We start from the raw sequence: 10,507 nt of genomic DNA, 5'->3' as shown, positions 1-10,507 counted from the left end.
AATAAACGCAATGAATTTATTCCATAAACCCTCTGAATGCTACAGAAACTGCGAATAACCGCCCTGATCTTATTTGCACAAAGTTCCAGAAAGTTTCTGATTCTGCAAATGATGCCCTCTGAAGATTTTCTGGACAACCTCTGGTTGTTCAGAAAGACAAATAACCACATGCACATTTTGCACAAACCCCAAGCAGATTCAGAAATTGATGCAACCCCTGAACACTTTTACAAAACCCCCCCTAGAACTTTCGGAAATTGCATATAAGAGCCTTTGAAAATTATTGCAGAAACACCATGCATGTTTCAGAAATTGAAATAACCCCTGAATATACAAAAAAGCCCAACGCTTTTAGAAATTGCACAAAATCACGTTTGATATTGCACGTATTGCAGAAACACCCTCCATGTTTCAGTAATTGCAATAACCCTATGACATTTTCCAAAAAAGTACCTGAAAGTTTCAACAATTGTAAAAAATTCCCAGAATATTTTGCAAAAGATCCCAATAAACTTTCAGAAGTTACAAATAAACCCCTCACAATTTATTGAAGAAACCTTCCTGAATGTTTCGGGAATTGAATTAACCCTGACATTTTAAAAAAAGACCTAAAATTTTAAATAATTGCATATGATCTCTCCTATGAACACATTGCACAAGTGCCCTGAATGTTTTGCAAATTGCATTAATCCTGACATTTTTAAAAAAGCCCTAAAATGTTCAATAATTGTATATAATCTCCTTTAAACACGTTGCATAAGTCCCCTGAATGTAACCAAATTGCAAAAAAATCCCCTAATTTCTTTTTGAAATAACCCCTAAATATCTAAGAATATGAAAATAAGGGCTTGAATTTTTTTTAAAAAGCCTCTGAAGTTGTAGAAATTGTGTAAGAGACCCCTCCATATTTATGAACAAAGCCTTAGAATCATTCAAAAATAGCAAATAACCCCAGCATTTTCTTAAAAACCCTGACAGTTACAAAATTGTGAATAAAGCTCTTTGGATTTATACAAAAAACTCCTTTGATGTTTCAATAACGGTAAAAAAGCCCTAATGTTTTTGTAAAAAACCCCTGAAAATCCCAAAAATTGCAAACAAACTTCTATAAAATTTTTGAAAAACCCTGAATGATTCTGACATTGCAAATAATCCCCTCTAATTTTTTTAGAAAACCCCTTAATAGTTCAAATTTTTAGATAACCCTCAGATTTTTCACAAAAAACCCCTAAACTTTTAGAAATTGCAAATAAACCATCTAAGTTTATTGCGGAAAATCCGCTCAATGTTTTAAAATTACCAAACAAAGCTTGGATAAAAGAAGCGACTAATGTCCTTTCATTTTTTTTCCCGCCGCTTTCAATTTCGCTCCCCGAGAAAGTATCAAATTATCTCGGATGAATGACATTAAATATGCACCAAATTAATATCAACCATTAGATCATTAAACATCGAAATTCATGTCAACCGTTAGATTCAATAGTTAACATCCATTTTGATTTTGTGCGTATTGTCTCCACTGGAAACTTTGGCTTCACCCCTACGTACGCTCTCAAAATGTTCTTCCCCAAAAATGTTGTTAGATCCCCCTTCCCTTGACCGAGATCTCTCCTCCGGCGGAATCCCCTAAATCTGTCGTGCGATCTCAACCTTGCGTTTGCAGTGAAAGTCCTCAGAGATACTCAGTGAGGGATGTGCGCGAGAACCCCCGCCGTTAATGGGGCCTCATCCTCTCTTCCGTACCCTGTGCCATAGCCGTAGTCCTTTAGTTGTAACTGCTGCTCTGCCTCCCAGCGCGGTTGGAGGTAAAGCTTCACTTTTTTCCTTTGACTTAATTGCATTTAAATACCTTTTAATTAGTTTCCCTCACTTTTTAACTTCAAAAAAAAAAAAAAAAAAAAAAAACACTTTCCCTCACTTTGCACTTTTATGTCCTCAGTTGTTCAAAACTGGCATGTTGCTACCCTCCATCATGTAATCATAAAATTTTTTGCCTTATAGGATTAATGCTAACTGTTGATATTTGTTAATTTATACTATTAAATATTGGATCTGAGATGCAAGCCTAGATGGAGGGTGAATAGATTTGTTGCGGTGTTTCGTTAAAACACAGAATATGCAACGAAAATATAGAAAAATAAAAGTGAACGACTAAACCAAAAACCAACCAAAGAACACACGAGATTTTTTTGGATAACAATTCTACATCCACTATTCCTTCTCATGAAGGAGCTTAATTCCTCACTATGACCAGATAAATCACAACCTAATTCGGTAGGCTTACAAAGACCACACCTTGATATCTACCGAAACCAGTCGTCTAACATAACTTCTCACAGATGAGTAACACCTAGCCCTAGCTAATTTAAATCCTCAATAATCACCGGCTTGAATACACCGTAAAAATAAGATAAAACACAAGCTACCAAAATAGTTTAAGCACAAGTTGAAAAAAAATCTGACAACCCTTTTTCTAAGCAAACCGTTCTTCAAAAGATTAAAGCGAAGGTTGATGATGAAATGGTGATGATGTTGAATCCAAGGGCAACTCTCCTTGCTGATACAATCTGAAAATATTGAGCATGACGAGAAAGAGTATGACGAGGCTCCAAGCATTCAAATCACAGATCAAATCTTTTTCACAAACCCTAAAATAAAATCTCTCAAAAAAATTTCTCTTTTCTCAAAGCATGGAACTTCCCCAAAATATGATCTCTTCTTATCTTATATAGTCTCTAATAAATAAGGAAAGAGATATTTAAATCATAGTAGAAGTTAGAGATGAAATATATCAACGGCGATTGTGATTAACTCTTGAAATCTGCCAAAACGCGTTGTTACCATCAATGAGCAATCTCGACCATCAATGATCCATCGATGCCTCATCGATGACCCCTATAACAAATTGATGGTTGAAAATCAATTTCTGGAAATTATCAATTATTTACTATACACCATCGATTGTTGTGTTGACAACTGATGGTTCTCTGACGACCATCAATGGTGTCAAACACAATTTCTGGAATTCTTCGATTGTGCACTGTAGTCCATCGATTGTCTCATAACCATCGATAGTGCGTCAATGACCATCGATGATGTGATGACTAAAATCAGGATAAATATTAATTTTTGTACTGTTTGGCCTCGTATTTTTCTGTATACATGCTTATATATGTACTATATTATCTCAAATAAATATTAGTACCAAATGAGGGTTTGTTATTATTCAAACAAGAGCTATTGTACGGACATCGTCCTAACATTAAACCTACCAAAATTCTATCTTAAACCTATCATAATTCTATTTTAAAGTATAGATGGTATAGGCTTAATGGTAAATTTAACAAACATTAATGGTTAAAAGTAATACAGTTAGCATGAGGACAGTTGGATAAAAAATTTCATGTTTACATAAGAGAGGATACCAACGTTCCAAATTTAAACAACTTACAGTATATAACTGCTATGAAAAATAAGTGATGATCTATAAGTGCCAAAAGAGTGAAACTGTGAGGTAATTAAGTGTTATTAGCCTTTTTCTTTTTTATTTTTGAGATTTTTTTGCTTTTAAGTTCTAATGTTAAACGTGTATTGTTAGAAAAATGAGATCTTTGGGCAACTGTTGTTTGCTGATATCTCTCTGTTTACTCGTATTGCTAACTTACGTGTTAAGTTTTCAGCACAAAGAGATGCTACTGTTACATATTTAATTGTTAATACTTTATTTGAATTCCCAGTACAGATTCTACAGCAATTATAGCTGGGTGTCACATAATCTATACACCAACATATCAGCATTCGTTTAGCAAAATTCTATTTAAATGTCCATGATTCATCTCGAGTTTGACGCAGATATTGATTAGCAAAAGACTTGGGGCAGGGTGAGTGTGGACAACCATTTTCTTTGCTCTTAATATCTTCCTACAGTATAACAAAAATTTACTTGTAGGTCCTTGTCCATGCAAATTAAGAGATTTGGCAATGAATTATTTCTACATAAACAAGTTTATTTATAATGTGTTACCTCTGCTGGCTGCAAGATTCCTCTGGCAAGACCCTTAAAGTCATCACGAATCTCTCTAATATCTTCTATATACTCCTTGGCCTCTTTGTAGTCCTCCGATAGTAAATTCCGCTGAAGATGGCAAAATTTTGCGATCATTAGACTAATTCTTAGCTCAAGATGGCCATCTTGCATCTTGATTTATGTAAATATTGAGATTTATGGAAATTGTATCGTCCTGCAATATAGAACACGATGAGAAAGCTTCAACAAGGTTGATCTTTATAGTCCTTCAACATATATACATTGATCTACAAAATGACTATACAAATATCTAAAAAACTTACCAAGTTATGGACTTGATGATGCCATCCACTTGGCTGTTGGCACAAAAATTATTCCATTTTGTTCTTGAGTACATTCCCACCAAACAGCCAAGCCATTGATTTGTAGTGAAGAATTCTGTGGTGGAAGATAAAAGGAGTGGTGGGTTATCTGTAGCCACTAGAAAGTTACCTGCTTGAATCCTGGAAACTTTGATTCAGAAATATCACAATGTACATCAATATATTGAGGTTTTCAAACTCTTGCACTAAGAATATGCAAATAGCCAGACTTTGTTCATCGTGGCAAGTGTGTCAGTAAAATTGTCAAAGGATCTTAGAATAAACAACCTAAAAGCTATACCACATTGGAGAACCAAATGTCAGGATATACTTCAGACAGGAAAGGATAATACTACACTATGATATCACTACGAAGCATTTCTCAGGGTTAAAAAGCAAGAAATAGGTTATATCGATACTCATGTGAAGATGAACGATTTAATAGGTACTAGTTATCAATGCTAGTACAAAACTTACTCCTCTCAAAAAATTCTCCAATCTCACGGTAGGATTAACATGTATCTGTTCCCATAATAATTAATGGCGTACCTTTTAAATGTCCATGTTTCCTAGTAAATTAAGCAGGTTTACATGCAGTGTTCTGGATATTACTTTTGTTAAGTTAAGTATTGGGTATTGGGTTAATAGGATGTTACCCGTTAACCTTAACCTTATTTGTATGACTATATATATCTCTCTTGTTATTCTTAATAAACAACAATTAGGGTTTTCTCTATTCTCTACATGGTATCAGAGCATGAAACCCTAGCCGTCACAAATCCTCATTCAAAAACTCTAGCCGCCGCCACCTCTTCTCCTTGCCGCCGCCACTACCGCCGCCACTAGCCGCTGCCGCTACAGTACTGCTATAGTGCTGTCGCCGCTACAGTGCCTATTCCCTCGACATCTCGGTCTTCGAACTGATGAGAGGACGATTGTATCCCTCGACATTTCAGTCATAGAACTGATGAGAGGAAGAGTGTCTATCTCACCTCGTTGAGATCTTTCACTTCTATTCTTGTTTCCTTCGAGAAAATAGAATATAGAGTTTGACTGGAGCCTTTGGGCAAACAGAAGCCAGGGCTCTCTCCCTCAGGTGATATCGCCTCCACAGCGTGAGGACGTGACTATCTACTACTCTGCCTCGTATGCCTATTGTTGCACTGCCTATTTGACTACTACCTGTCTACTATCTACTACTCTGCCTCGTATGCCTATTGTTGCACTGCCTATTTGACTACTACCTGTCTACTATATGCACTGCCTATTTTGAATACTATCTCTACTACTGCTGCCTATTTGACTACTACCTGTCTACTATATGCACTGCCTATTTTGAATACTATCTCTACTACTGCACTACCTATTTGACTACTATCTATCTACTATTGTTGCGTAAAAATAACTACTACTTCGATGTCGGATATTTCCTCTTCAACTACTCCTGTTATTGCTGAAGAGACCTCTGCGCCTAAGGTAGTCTTGGGGACTACAATCAAATTGAATGGTACAAACTATCTGCTATTGGCACAAGCTTTCCGCATTTTCATTGGCGCTCAGAGCAAACTCCCACATCTTCTGGCATCTCTACCATCCACCTCAGATCTCACCTACTCTACATGGTATCATTCAATTGTCTTTATCCTGATAAAAAAATAATTCTCTGTGATTGCCCGTGTCTTTGGTTCTATATGTTTTGTTCAGGATTTAACTGTTGGTTTGGATAAGTTGTCATCTAGATCCCTCAAATGTGTTTTTGTTGGATACTCTCGTACTCAAAAAGGGTATATGTGTTATCATCCGTCCACCAGGAAATATTTTGTGTCTACTGATGTTACCTTTTTTTAGTATGTCCCATATTTTTCGTCTGGTTCCACTATTATTGGTTGTCCACAGGTACCACTACCTTCTTCTGCTCCTACTACTATTCCATTACATGCTCCTGTAGCTCCTGCACCGAAGCCTCTACTAACATACTCTCGCCGTCCAAAAGTACATGCCCCTGAATCTGCTACTGCTAAACCTTCATCTCCAACTGTCGGTCCATCTCATGTTGAAACCTCTATTCCTTCTGACTTGGATATCCCTATTGCTCTTCGAAAAGGTAAACGGTCTTGCCCGAAATATCATATATCTCTTTTTGTCTCTTATGACCGTCTCAACCCATCTTTTCGTCAGTTTGCCTTGTCCTTGTCCACTGTATCTATACCTAGGTCATATGAGGAAGCTATGTTAGTACCAGCTTGGAAGTAGGCCATGGATGAGGAAATGAATGCACTTCTTTTTAGAGGGACTTGGGACTTGGTTTCTCTTCCTACTGGAGCGACTGTGGTTGGTTGCAGATGGGTGTATACCCTGAAATATCGCCCTAATGGGTCTGTTGACCGTTATAAAGCTCGTCTGGTTGCTAAAGGTTATACCCAGACATATGGCGTCGACTATTTTGAAACCTTTTCTCCTGTTGCTCGTCTCAACTCCATCAGAATTCTTTTCTCTCTGGCTGTTAATATGGATTGGGCGATGCACCAACTAGATATGAAAAATGCTTTCTTTTATGGTGATTTGGACGAGGAGGTTTATATGGAGCAACCTCCTGGGTATGTTGCTCAGGGGGAGAATATTATCTGCAGGCTGAGAAAGGCCATCTATGGGTTAAAGCAGAGTCCTCGAGCTTGATTTGATAAGTTCAGCAAGGTTATTTCTAATGTTGGTTTCCAACGTTGTCAGTCTGATCACTCTGTCTTTCTTCGACGCACAACAACTGGTTTGGTTATTTTAGCCGTATATGTTGATGATATTTTGCTGACTGGGAGTGACTCTATTGCCTTAGCTGAGACTAAGGAGCATCTAAACCGTTATTTTATCACTAAGGACATGGGAAAGCCAAAGTATTTTCTTGGGATTGAAGTTGCATATCAAAAACATGGCCTGTTGTTGTCCCAAAGGAAGTATGTGCTAGATTTACTAGAAGAAGCAGATCTTTTGGAATGCAAACCTGCAAGCACTCCAATGGAGGCAAATGTTGATTTGTGGCATGATGATACCTCTCTCCTAGATGATACTGGACGATATAGGAGATCCTAATTGGGAAGCTAATATATTTGACAGTTACCAGATCTGATATTACTTTTACAGTAGGTGTACTGAGCAGGTTTATACACAAACCTAGAGAGATTCATTGGACAGCAGCTCTAAAGATTTTGGCATATGTCAAAAGTTGTCCTGGCAAGGGATTGTTATATAAGAAGCATGGGCATACTCACATTTCGGCTTTCTCTGATGCTAGCTACGCAGGAGACATGGGAGACCGAAAGTCAACCTCAGGATTTTATACTTTTGTTGGAGGTAATCTTGTGACTTGGAGAAGCAAGAAACAAGATGTAGTATCACGATCTAGTGCAGAGGTCAAATAAAGAGCAATGGCTCACACTACTTGTGAGATGGTGTGGCTAAGAAAGTTTATGACAGAGCTTGGTTTTGTTCAGCCTGGACCCATGCCAATGCATTGTGACAAACCAGTCTGCCATTTATATTACACAGAATCTTGTGTTTCATGAGAGGACAAAACATATTGAAGTTAACTGTAATTTTATCAGAGATGCTTGGGAGAAGAAGATAGTATCTCTCATATTCACTCCGTCCTCGCAACAACTTGCTGATATTCTTACCAATGCTACTTCTTCAAAGGTGTTCTCTACTATATGTGACAAGTTGGGCATGGTAGACATCTATGCTCCAGCTTGAGGGGGAGTGTTAAGTTAAATATTGGGTATTAGATTAATGGCCTGTTACCCGTTAACCTTAACCCTATTTGTATGGCTATATATATCTCTCTTGTTATTCTCAATAAACAACAATTAGGGTTTTCTCTATTCTCTACAACTTTCATTTCAGAAGATGTATCTGCATTAGTTTTTTCTGAGTGATAAAAATAATTAAAGAAAGTGAATAAAATAAAGAACAATATCGGAGCTCAACATTATGTGTTAAGTATTCATTACTGGCCAGTCCTTCTGGAAATCAATCAACTCTTTTGAAATTAGGCACATTATCAAAGTTGTACCCTATGTTAAGTATTCATTACTACTCAGTTCTTATGAAGGTTTTCTCCCCCTGATTTTAAGGCAAACGTTTGTTAGACCCTAGAGGGGGGTGATTAGGGTCTTATGCTAATTTAATCCCGATTTTATGCCAATTAAAATTATATTGATTAATTTGTTCTTGCAAGAGATATATGAGATAGATATGAATAAGAAGAGAAGTGTAAGCACAAACTAAATGTCGCTAAGCAAGCACAAACACACGATAAGTTTATGAGGTTCGTTCCCCACGACCTACGTCCACGTTCCTCACCTCGAGGATATCTTCATTAAGACAACCCGGTTTGGAAGCCGGAACTTCTACACACTCATTTTACAAGTTCACCGAAAACTCTCACAAATAAACACTATGCAAACACACTATACACACTAAGTGTAGGATTCTAGCCTGTGTCCTCCTCCTCAAGTGCTCGGATACAACCTCTCCCTAGGTTTGTCAACCGACACAACTCCTATTGGATTCGACCCCGTCTTACACCACATACTTCTCTCGGTGTACAAGTGTATTACAAGTGATACTCACAATGTAGGTTCAAATACAATGATTTGTTCTCTATTAATGAATGAGAACACAATGAAGCTCACTCTCACTAAATCACACACCACTACCCAACAATATATTGTATTGAAAATATTATAAGCTCAATAAGGTGTGTGTGATAAAAGCGAATAGACAATATGCAACTCAATTAATATAGCTAAGATATGAAAATGAATTATTAAGCTATATAACAACGAGTTTAGAAAACTTCTCAATAAACAAGTAAGGACTGTAGAAGATGATGAGGATAAGATCCTCAATTGGAATTGAATGCCTCTTCTTGTTGTAGAAAACTCTTCTTTTGAAACAGACCAACAAACAAGCTTAAACACTTGTTAATCTTTTGATAAAACTCACTTTAAACAAAATTCTTGGTTATATGAAAGAGGAAGGTACTAGGGTATTTATACCCACTCAAGACTGTTAGACCCTAGAGGGGGGTGATTAGGGTCTTATGCTAATCTAATCTGATTTTATGCCAATTAAAATTAATTAACAAGTTATCCTAGCAAGAATGAAATACAACAATATATATGAGCTAGGATGAGCAATATGAACTAATGAATATATCCTAACAATGAGATATTACAAATATATGAGCAAGGATATATAAACAACACAAGGGTAAATAATGTAAACAAAGAGGTGGACAAACTAACTAATGAGACAAAGGCGATATGAGCAATGAGCACAAATATAAATGAATGCCAAAGCACACACAAACACAATCAAATGATCACGGAGTTCGGACCTTCCATCCTACGTCTCCGCTCCCCACTCCCGGGGAGAAATCCACTAACACAACCGGGTTTTCTACGCTTACCCGAACAACGTTTACACCTCACACTCGGTTTTCTAGCTAACCGAAAACTTTACAATTACCACTCTGGCAATCCCACTCTACACCCTCTCAAGTGTTGAACTAGACGTGTCTTCCTCAAGTGCTCGGTTACAACCTCTCCCCAAGTTCATCAACTGATGCCACTCCTCTTGGGACGATCCCCGACTCTCGCCACACACTTTTCTCGGTGTACAAGTGTATTACAAAGTGAATCTCACAATAAGGCTTAATACAATAAATGTTTGTTCTCTACTATGGATGAGAACACAATAAAAGCTCACACTCAAATGTTACAACTCTCACCAACCCAAATATACTATGTATGAAAATACGATAAGCTCAAGTGGGTGTGTAAACAATGAGTGAATCAAATCAACTAAACTCAAATGTAAAACTAGTTTTAAATAAGATGATAATCAAGCAAATAGATATAAAGCTAGAAAAGAGTTTAGGGAAACTTCTCAATAGATGACAAGAGATGGAAGGAGAATAGTTGGATGCCCAAACACAAATAGATGATCTCCTCAAGCTCTTGTGAAATTGATTTCACAAATTCAAACTTCCAAATGCTTAAAAACTTCTTAAACACACTTAAACCAAACTAAAACCCTTGTTAAAACTCTTTAAAACTTGGTT

At 37.0% G+C, this 10,507-nt stretch overlaps 1 long non-coding RNA gene across 1 annotated transcript; it reads right to left on the bottom strand.

Moving 5' to 3' along the window:
• On the bottom strand, window positions 2,139–4,507 carry LOC109840298. Its single transcript, XR_002246857.1, has 3 exons — window positions 4,351–4,507; window positions 4,025–4,241; window positions 2,139–2,567 (listed from the first exon to the last, which is right to left on the bottom strand). It is a non-coding gene; the product is annotated as an uncharacterized LOC109840298 (long non-coding RNA).

The sequence above is a fragment of the Asparagus officinalis genome, chromosome 5, assembly GCF_001876935.1.
Source record: "Asparagus officinalis chromosome 5, Aspof.V1, whole genome shotgun sequence".
Classification (NCBI taxonomy): Eukaryota; Viridiplantae; Streptophyta; class Magnoliopsida; order Asparagales; family Asparagaceae; genus Asparagus; species Asparagus officinalis.
The sequence above is the reverse complement of the archived record's forward strand: the minus strand, read 5'-3'. Positions and strand labels throughout refer to the sequence as shown.